Consider the following 11,711-nt stretch of genomic DNA (forward strand, 5'->3'; position numbering starts at 1 on the left):
TACTCTGATGCTGACTAGGCTCGGTTATTAAAAGACGCCAATCCACATACGTTTACTCCATTTTCTTGGGTGGTAATCTAGTGTCATGGAGCTCAAAACCATATCACTAAGACTCCAATTAAGACGGTTCCAGCAGCCACGGAACCGCCTCACTAAAATCTACAAACCCCACTGGTCGCCACCACCAGAGAACCTAAAAGGTTCAACGTGTTATCTCCTTGCGTTGTTAAGTTTGGACATAAAAACTCGAGGTTGATCTTCATTTTTGTACATGAATAGGTTCAACGTGGTCTCATCAGAATTCTCCACATTTCATCTTGTTTTCAGTTGGCCGATGTATTTACAAAGGATTTACCTAGCGACTAGCGTCTTATCTGAAGACTTCAGATCCAACCGCAGTATACCGCCTCCTCCCACTTTGACTGCAGGGGTCTAATAAACTACATATATGAGAGGTTTTGTATATCTCCTATTTTTTGTATATGAATTGTATTGATACCTGGGCTCCTAATGTAATTATGTATACCATATAATGAGAGAATAATCAATTGTACCATTCATGCATTACAAAATGGCTGTGTATTTTTTTCAAGACTGATTTCGAGTCACTCAATTTTCATAAATGTACGGTTAATACATGTCCTGATACTGATAAATTCCATGATTAAGCATACGATTAATATAATGTTAATAAAGCTACAATGGGCTGTTCCCTCACTAACAGCGGCTAGTTCCGGTCCTTGATGGTCACTGCATGCATGCAGCCGGTCCATGCTGGTTAAGTGCGGTTAGTTCATGTGGGGCCAAGCCAAGTGCGTGACCCGTTGTCCAATACCGAGCTACCGTTCATCTCGACCTGCAATGCTGCATTGCTGTTGAGAAGCTGCATTCCCTCCTCACCCATCTGTTGAACTTCAGAAGGTGAGAGTATCCTGATGCATCGCACACACCCGACGAATTCCCTGGCATTTATAGATCATTTATTATAGTTAAATTAGTTAGTTATAAATATCAGACGATCTTAGGGGTGTTTATGGTGTGGTTCGGCTGGTTTTGACTAAAATTATGGGCCGAATCGCTAACTACTATTTCGGGGAAGGTCAAACCAAACCGGCCAGTTTTACTGGCTTGACGGTTTTCGCAGTTCGGCGTTTTGAATTGATTTCTTTATTACTTTTTTCTCAAAATCGTTAAATGAAAAGTTTATAATTGTTGGATGATTAATGATTATCCATATATATAACTACATGTTTTAAAATTGAAAACATATAAAATAGAACTTCAAAGGCCAATTCCAGGTTCCAAATTGAACTGCTGCCAAAATCGAACTGTGAAACAACCATCTATGGTTTAGGCCAAACTACTAACTGTGGTTTCAGCCATGCTTCGGTTTAGGCCAAACTACTAACTATGGTTTCAAGGAATGAGTAAGCCAAACCAGCCGGTTTTTGCAGTTTGACGGTATGACGTTTTAACTTATATTTTTTATTTTTCTTCCAAAGATTATGATTTTTTTTTTATTTTTGAATACATATAGTTCAAAATTATAATACGTATAAATTATATTTCAAAAACAAAAAAAATATACGAATAGTTAAAGTTAACGAAAGCGAACCGCCGCAAACTGAACCTACTGGATCTCAAACCGGCCAAACCACGCTACTTGCTTCAGTTTGTGCGGTTTGGTCGGTTTTAATGGTTTATAAACACCCTGACAAACATAAAAACTTACTCCCATGGGTCGTCTCCAACTAGAAGAACATCATTTTCGAAATCCACATACACCAACTTCCAACCCGACCCTCTCGAATCATTAAGCAGCCCTTCAAGCCCGAACATCTTCTCAATATCGCAACGAAGTTCATCATAGTTCTTGAAACTCGACACGTCAATAGACCTTCCCACGGACCCCGTCTTTTGAATCTGCAATAAAGCACAAGTTTTAAGCCCAAACTCGTGTTTCAAAAACATAAATCTTTAACTATAATATATACCTTTGTGTAAGTCCGAACACGTGCAGGAGGAATAACTTGTTGCCATGTGTTATTATTCAAAAGCGCGCTATCATCAAACTCACCATTGCTAGAAGACGCACCACCCGAGTTATCAGGCAAAGAATAAGCTTGAGAATCAACGAGGCTAACCGATGTGATTTGTGACTGAACGTCTTGACTAGAGCTGAAATTGTTACTCACTAAATAACTAGACGGGTTATGGAACTCGATATCTTTCAAGTTACAAAAATCATCCAAAACCGTACTAGAAACCGAAGGGTCAACCACCGTACTACCACCGTTAGTATCAACATTAAGACAGTTGTAAGCATTTCCGCTTTGAGGATTATTGTGGCTCTCTTCTGTTAATTCTTTGAAACCGTAAGCGTTTGAGGGACATTTGGAGCTGTTGTTATTCACTTGTGGGTCCCATGTGTCTTGCCCGAGATTCGGTACGAGCTGAGTACATTAGTATCCGGATACGAGAATAACCCGTCAATTAACAGGCGAATCGAATTGTTGACTGTGAAGTATACTCGAGTCAAACGGAGATAACTGGTTAACAAATGGAAACTCGTGTGCAAGGTTTTGAGGAGAGTTGATCGGTTTCGAGTCTGATTTAACGTTTTCCGGTTGTTGAGGAATTGGGTTGGATTGTGGTGGCGTGTTTGACATTACGGTTACGGTGGCGGTGTTGGTGGCGGTGTTGGGTTGAATGAGTTGAAACTGACTTCTGTTGGCGGGAAAACTTTCTTGAACATTAGGTTTCATTAACATCTTGATCATTTGTTCGGGCCATAAGTTAGACATCGAAGGGTTTGAAATGTTTGCGTTTATGGTATCGGGTGCCCGCATGAACGGTGGTCGGGTTACCATGTTGTCCCATTCAGGCTGCGGTCCTAGAAAAGCGGAATTAAATGGTCGTTTAAGGCTTGAAGTGAGAGACGGGAAAATGAAGAGGCTTTCGGGGGCCTCAATGTCCCACGGGCTCACTCGACTTTGCTTATCACCACAGCCGGGCTCGTCCCACTCGACCTGAAGGTTATGCCACTTGGATCCGGGCCATCTTAATGGGTCCACGTCGCTAATCCCGATAATTGTACCCATGTATCTGCATTAACAACAAGAGCGCACAATATTCTAACCAAGTTTACAATATAGTTCCCAAAATTTCCAAGTTTTCTGTTATAAAGTCACTTATAAATTTTTTGTTAGTCTAAACTCTAAAGTCACTCAATTTTCGATGAAACGTATACAGATCTCAGTTACTATTTATTGAAAATAAATATCCAGTTTGAATTAAATTTAACAGTTATGAAACTTGGCTATTATTTAGTGATAAATTTTTCTTCACTATCACTAGTAACCAAGATTAATCAATGTTCAATTTGTCTTACTTATTTCTAAAAAGTTAATTTATAAAAAAAAATTACATGTGATTACAACACATAATGAAAAACTCGAGTGACTTTCGTGGAACACTTGGGAAACTTTGTTACGACTGAAGTTTTCCCTAAAACATTTATGAAAAAGTTCATGCCTGCGTTTTCCGGATTCTTCGGTTTCAAACATCATTCCAAACCTCATGCCAACCGTAAGTTGTGTACCATAGACCGATTTCCTATACCTCGCCAAAGGAATCACGAATTCCGAAGGACATGCCCTAGATAAGAAAGTAGTTTCAACAATACGATCTATCTTTAAACGAGACAACTTAATAACAAAATTACAGAAGGCAAATGGATCAAAACAATTTTTATTCAGATCCTTGCAAGTGCAAGGCTAGGGGAATTTTAGGCGGAAAAAAATAGTTGTTTAGAAAGAAAAAAAAAAGTTGGCCTTAATAAATTTTTTTTAAAAATGGGCCCGTGTGACCGGCCCATTTTAAGAGCGCAGTTACCTCGGGTTGTAGAATATTGTAAAGGGGGTTCGGTTAGCAGCAGCATGAGCTGCAGCAGCCAGAACTCCAATGTGCATGCTATCCGCGGATAACACCGATGATGGCAAAGATGTATTCTGACGGTTTGCTCTTCTTACACCCAATAATAATTGCGACTTCTCATCCCTACAAAACAATAATTACATTATTTACATAAAACAGGTTTTCAGGTTATTCGGTTATTTGGATCGGGTTATTCCAGTTATTCGAAATTGAATTTTTTTTATCTGAATTCGGATTCGAACTGGATTGGAAATTGAAAACCGAATTTGAAATCGGAAATTAGAATTCGGGTTGATTCAAATAGCCCGAATTATGAGATTAAAGTAAATAAAGTTTAATTATATTATGCATATTGAAAATAAATAAATAAAATATACGTATTAAAAACAGAATATCACAAATTAACAGAATTTGAATTCTGAAATTTAGAAAACATAATTCAAACTCGGTTCGGTTCGGTTAAAATTTTAGATATTTCGACTCCGATTCTAATAATGAGCACTCTGTTCTATATTAGTTTAGTTATCACTACAATAGAAATGATTTGAGGGGAAATGTTTGGTGCCTTTAAATGTTTGTTTTGTCTTGTCAATTTGCATACTCATTTTAGCAAACAATATTAATGACAAAAATACCCCTTGTAAACATCATGTGGACTGGCCAATGCCCTTGTCCTTTTTGTTGTTTGCTTCAAGTCATTGTATCACCACATGGTTGTTAATTCGGTTAACCATTAGGGTCAAAATCGGGAATTGACACACTCCCTCTTTTTGAATGGTTGTTAAATCAGTTAGGCATTTGATTATTAATTAAAATTTTGTACCTTATAAATAAAACAGCATCACCAGCTTTAAGCCTTTTAGCACCAACAAACATGCTCCAACCCGTAGTAAGTAGGTGACGTTTAGGCTGCCCTGCATTGCAAGACAAATAATTTTAATTTTTATACAATGCAAGACAATCACAATAAATGGTACAAAACTTTAAAAAAAAACACAAGTTTGATGGGTTTTTTTATGTACATAACATATACTGATACACATTTGTATGTAAAAGGTACCAAACCTTAGAAATATGAGCTAATGATCAAAAAATTACACGATTTATATTTGCTCTTTTTGTTCTCGCAATAATCTTGTCATCTGAAATGACCTTATCCAACATATTTAAGTAAATATAGAGGCATTAAAATAAAAAATAATTAACAAATAATAAACTAGTTAAGCCGAGCTCGAGCTTGAGTTTGAAGAACTACTTGGGGGACAAGCTCAAACTCAGAATCAGCTTGGTTCGTTTACACCCATGTTCAAAACTTTTCTCAAAAAAGAAAGCTTTATAAATCTTATAAACACAAGTCTTCCCTTGATGTAAAATTAACCAAACTGTTAGCTTTCTTTCACTTTTTATCCAAATTAGAACCCCGAAAAAAGTAAGTAAAACATTGAAACACTTTCTTTTCATTCCTTTCGAAACAAGAACACAAAAGAATATATATGAAAAGCTTACCGCGGTATATATGACGGAAAGTCCAAGTATTATCATGCAAATCACGAACAATAAGCTCTTGGGTCGGAGGTTGCATTGAAAAATCCTAAAAAGAAAACAAAACCATCACAAGAAATTATGATAATTTAAAGCATTGTTCAAACAAAGATGTTATATGCTTTTTGTTTAAGAAAAAAAATATTACCAATTGTGGAAATAGTTTTTCGGCGGCTCTACGAGGTACAGAAAAGCCACCATGAGTGCTTGTGTCACTCGGGGTCAATGTCTTGCAAAAGAACTCATTTGGATGTCTGCTCGGTTTCATCCCAAAGTCCGGTATTGGAAGAACATCTTTTTCCTGATTTTCAAATAAATTCAACCAATTTTGATGATAAAATTTTGAAAAAGAAATGAGTAAATGAGTTTTTTTTCTTAAGTAGTTGACTTTTTGTTTAAGAAGTCAAAGTATGATGTTTTTAAGTTGACTTCACATTTCTATAATTAATGCCAAGTATTCTTTTGGTATTTGCTATAGAAGAAAGTCAAGAAGTCAAATTGTGACTTTTAAACAATATTCAGTCAAAATTAAGCCAGTATTTAGTCAGAAATCAAAATTTTGATGATTATAAACTGAAAAAGATATGATTATTTAACTTTTTAACATAAGTAGTTGACTCTTTGTTGAAATTCAAGAATGATATTTGTTTAGTCTAATTTACATTTCTATAATCTTGAAACATTAAGGTTAAGTTGACTCTCAGAGTCAAACTTTGACTTTTATTTTGGATGAATGTATCATTGTATCTTAACAACTCACCGAATTCACAGGTCGAAGGCTCATTTGGGCGTATATCTCATCGGTATCTTTATCCGCCTATTTAGACCACCAAATTAAACAGAAGGATTTAAATATGAGCAAACAATAAAAGGTGAAAAATGTATATAATTTGATGGGAATTTAGTGGACATACATGTAAGGTAGCATTTAAAACTTGACATAAAAGTTGAGAAGGGAGATTTGGATAATTTGGAACTTGTGATGTCGCCGTTCTATTTGTCGAAACCGCAACCTGGTTATAGAAAAAATATTAACAATTAATAAAAAAATTGGAAATGTAACAATTAGTTTCGGTGTTTACATAATCTACTAATCTAGTCACAAAATTATGAATCCATAAAAATGCAACTTTCAAGGGACCACCTTTCATGCAACTAGTTATAACAAAAGACCTAAAAGTGTAAATAGACCAAAAAAACCTTTAAAACAAAGACACATGGGGCTATTGGTGCCCACAACTAAGGACTTATAAGGGCACATAATTCAAACTTATAATGGATGTGAAACATGATGTCAAAGTAATGTGGATTGGTTCACATATATGTCTATTGCACTTTATACTAAAGATTCCAATTGGAGCAAAAAATTTATTATATTTGTAATTAATATTCGAGTGACACCGATGACATTACAAACTCGATATAAAGAAGTACGGGGATTTTGAAGTTCTTTTAGACTTTTAGCAACTTTTAGCAAGAGTTGAATGAAGACTTTGTTCAAAATGATTGCTTGTTTGTGTATTTCTTGATCCTAAAGTGTATATTATAATAATAATAATTATTATTATTATTATTATTATTGGAATTTTGAAAAAAAAAAAAGTTCATAGACATCTTAGAAGACCTGAACATGAACATGATAGACACAAGGATTTGTACAAGCTCCAAGATGGATTAACAGCAAAGTATACAAAACAAGATTGCAATTTAAGCAAAATGGTTGAAGTAAAGGATGATAAAGCCAAGATTTCAATTCAAGCAAAATGGTTAAATTCCAGATTTATATTAAAAAAAATCAAGAAATTTGAGGATTACAAACCTGTTCACTATGTCCTTGTGGGAAGTAATAAACAAGACTTCCCACCTGTGGGAGGCTCACCAATGGCCCAGCACATGCATGCCATAGCTCAGAATTTATTGGCTTCTTTATCACTACAATTTTAACCAAAATCCCACAATCAAACAAGCTGAAAAGACCAACTATTTTTTGTATATAATTCTTACAAAATGTAAGGAAAAAATGAGAAATATTATTATATTACCAGAATGGTCTTGCATTTCCTTCAACAGTTTCATCTCCTCAAGCAAACTGTGTGCCCCACTATTCACACCTGCTTGATTCAACTTCTCTTGAATGGTGGTCATCCTTTCTATATCCACAACTTTAAGAACAAAATAAGATCCTCTTCTTAATCCAACAATCAAATCATATCATAACCCATGTCAAAAAGACCATAAAGATTCAATCTTGACACAAGTTTTGACCAAAATCACACAAAAACTTCATAACCCAATGTCAAAAAGATCATAAAGATTCAATCTTGACTCAAGTTTTCACCAAAATCACATCAGAACTTCATAACCCATGTCATAAAAATCCATTCTTGACTCAATTTTTGACCAGAATAACATCACAACTTCAAAACCCATGTAATAAAGATCATAAAAAAATCCATTCTTGACTCAAGTTTTAACCAAAATCGCATCACAAGATCATAAAGATTAAATGTTGACACATTTTTTACCAAAATCACATCACCACTTAACAACCCATGTCATAAAGATTAAGTTTTGACTCAAGTTATGACCAAAATCACATGATAACTTAAAAACCCATGTCATAAAAGATTCAACCTTGACTCAAAATTTCAAAGCTTTTGCATCTTAAAAACCCAAGAAACCCCACCAAAACCAAAAAGAACCAACCCTCAGAACTGAAAGAAACTAATGAATGAAAAAAATTCTGATATCTAATTTAGGGGGCAAACACAGAGGAATATAAAATCAAATCCAAAATAAACACAGAGAATGCCCCAAAACACACACAACCAAGAAACATAAACCTGCAAAATCTAAGTGGGTCCAACTTATTATTATTAAAAAAAAGGAAAAAAACTATCAAAAAAGTTGTGTTTTTTGCATCAAAGCACACCTACCAAAGCATGAAGAGTGCTCTGTCTTTGAGTGTTCATAGGGACCTCCATGGATAAGCAATCACCTTTCTGTGAAAGTGGTCATAATACTGATTTTTCACTCCACAAGAATACAAAATAAAAACACACCTTTAAAATATTATTAACAAAAATTATATATATTTATAGAAATTAGAAACCAGAAAGAAAGAATTGAGAGTGCATGCTAACTTTGTGTATATTGAGTTGATTGGTTACATTTGCAGCTTTAAACTCTCAGATTTCAATACCAAGATTTTTTATTATTATTTTTTTTAGTATTTATTGCTTTTTTCACCCAAGAATTCTGCAGGAACAGAGATGGAAGAATATAGATACACGAAAACTCACTTTTTCAAGATCAACAGGAAGGAAGAGAAAGAAACAGAGAGATATGTGTATATATATTAATATTTATATTTATAGAGAGAGGTTATTTAAAAAAATTGGTAGTTAACTTTTATACATCATCTCTGTAGGAAAGACAAAAGTTTCAATCTGTTGTAAAATCAATATACAGAAACCGGCATATAGTATTCTTTTTTAATTAGAAAAATGTTTATATTTATATATGGTTTACGTATCAGAGAATATATGACGTTGGAAATAGTAGTTATAATAATATATGTGAATTTTTATATTATTTTTCAAAAATTACAACTAACGAGCTTTAGTTCACTTAGTATCATGTTTCAAGAGAAAGTGGACATTTTGCTAAAGTCTCATGTTTCAATTCGATTTTCAATCGGGTTTTATTGTAGTGGGTTATTGAGCAGCGGGTCCGGAACATGAGATGAGATGGTGGACTTATGCTACCGAGCATTGTTTGCAATCACGAATGTATGAGATTGTCTTTTGTAATTGGATGACCCGGGTAACCAGACTTTATTCATTAGTATTTTTGAAAAAAGGTAATTTTTATATTATTTATTAATTAAATATAATATCTACCTAATTTAATAAAGTAAAATATATGACATAGATTAATATATATTCACTTTCCTTTTAAACTTCATTTATATTATATCTATAGCATGATTAAATTATTCACTTTTATTTTAAACTCTGTTTATATTATATCTATACACTTTTATAAAAATAAATTACATATTATACTACTATACATTGTTAGTATATATATTTCACAACACATGTAATGAAATCCAAAAATCAAGATCAACCTGTGTTTGTTAAATATTGAAAAGAATATACTTTTAAATGTTATTATTAGCATATACTATGTGTTGTAAAAAAAATCTAATATGTTTTAATTTTTTTAATTATTAAATATAAATATATGAGTTGATCCATTTTTATTTAAATAAATTCATTTATCTATTGTCTTTTTGTATATTCTCATAGTAATTTATAAATTATAAATATATGATTTAAATTTATCTATTTATTTTTTCAGTTAATTTAGTATACTCTCATATATGTGTTAAATTTTAAAGATAGTATATATGCCAATCACTTTCAAATATAATAAAGTTTATCATATTTAGTTTCTTGAGTTTTTTTATCAAGGATTGCTTCGGGTTTTTATGGACCTTAAATTTGATTGTTACGGGTTAAAAGTCAGTAAATAGATCGTTTGGTACAAATTAACAACCTTTGGCTCCAATTTGTTACGGGTAAAACGGGTAATCTGAATATTTTTAAAAGTTTGAGAATGCAAATAGATTTATCGTCAAACTTGTTAAGGGTTCAAAGTTTTGACTTGAAAATATATAACAAATGAAAGTTAGAATTTTAAATGTGATTGGGTTTCAAATTTATTTTTAATGACATTTTTGAAAATAGTCAAAAAAAATTAGGGATTTTACACATTGAGTATTTTTCCCATAACTATTAAAATTTAAGAAAAAATGACAAACACTTTCGACATGCCACCTCAAGGCCTATCAATGCTTCTAAATTTTATCAAATTAGAAACGTTTGTGTCAACATTGATTTTTTCTTAAATAGTGATCAGAATATTATATGTGAAGCATGTCAAACAAAATTATGCTTAAGCGAAGCAAAACATTCATAAAATTGAACGGGTTAACCTGTTATTTTTTTTGTCAATTGGAAAAGTCGAGAAGCCCCTCAAACTTATCAAAATCTTTTTCATGATGTAGCTTAAAACTATTATTATTATATGAGAAGTATTCTCCGAAATTACTTCATAACCAAATTTTTTTCAATTATACATATATGATACTAAAAATATATTTTCAATAGACTGAGTGTTCTCAGGTATGTTTTTGCACGTACATTATTTTATTTTTATTAAGTTCATTTTTTTTTGGAAAAAATCACTTTGTGATATAAATAAAATCAATTTATGTATAATGGTACAAGCATAAATGTCGTACATTATTATATATATATATATAAATTATGTATTATTCTGTTTGTAACTTAATTATTTAGATCATCACGTGTGTTTAGGGCTATTCAAAAAGCCCGCGGCTTGCGGTTCGCTTGAAACTCGCTCGAAAAATCTCGATTCTAAATGAGCTCGGCTCGACTTGGCTCGATTTCTAAACGAGCCGAGCTCGAGCCAGGGTCAGCTCGGCTCGTGGATCGGTTTTGGCTCGACTCATTAGCTCAGCTCGTTTAGATTAAACCCCTAATTGTTAATATCTATATATAATAATATCATACTTATACATATATTATGTCATTCAATACCTAAAACCTTATAAAAGAATAACGAAAATAAAACATATAAAGTTATAAATTCTATATAATATGTATGTTAAAATTATACTTTTTGCCTTTTATATATCAAGATTTGTAAAATAAAAAATAAAAACTAAAAATTTAAAAAAATTTAAAGGAGACTGGCTCGACGAGCTCGAGCTTGGCTCGATCTTTAAACGACCCGAGCTCGAGCTTGATTTTTCAGCTCGATAAAGTAAACGAGCTGAGCTCAAGCACACTCTGGCTCGGCTCGACTCGGCTCTTTTACAGCCCTACGTGTGTTACACGTAGGGTTGTTCAAAACCGGATATCCGAAACCGGATATCCGAACCTTTCGGATAGTGAAAATCACAATCCGAATCCGAATCCGAATCCGAAACTTCGGATATCCGAAATATCCGAACTTCGGATATCCGAATATCCGAATATCCGAAAAAAAAATTAAAAAAACAAAAAAACCATGTTTTAATAATCAAACTAGCAGATCTAGTATTACCAAGTAACAATCTAACAATCTAGAATTACATAGTAACAATCTATAACAAATTTAATGGAAGTTTAATAGTTTTGAACAACCCTAACTACAACAAA

General features: G+C 33.0%; 1 pseudogene across 1 annotated transcript; it reads right to left on the reverse strand.

The window, feature by feature from the left end:
- Positions 1–295: 295 nt before the first annotated feature.
- On the reverse strand, positions 296–8,392 carry LOC143622573 (auxin response factor 5-like; annotated as a pseudogene). Its single transcript, XR_013151744.1, has 12 exons — positions 7,521–8,392; positions 7,298–7,410; positions 6,393–6,491; positions 6,239–6,295; positions 5,627–5,779; positions 5,443–5,527; positions 4,760–4,850; positions 3,895–4,059; positions 3,535–3,657; positions 1,995–3,105; positions 1,733–1,923; positions 296–962 (listed from the first exon to the last, which is right to left on the reverse strand). The product of XR_013151744.1 is annotated as an auxin response factor 5-like (transcript).
- Between the last annotated feature and the right edge of the window lie 3,319 nt (positions 8,393–11,711).

This window comes from Bidens hawaiensis, unplaced genomic scaffold (assembly GCF_021521415.1).
Source record: "Bidens hawaiensis isolate Kalapana, Puna unplaced genomic scaffold, B.hawaiensis_p1.1 tig00003219_1, whole genome shotgun sequence".
Taxonomy (NCBI): Eukaryota; Viridiplantae; Streptophyta; class Magnoliopsida; order Asterales; family Asteraceae; genus Bidens; species Bidens hawaiensis.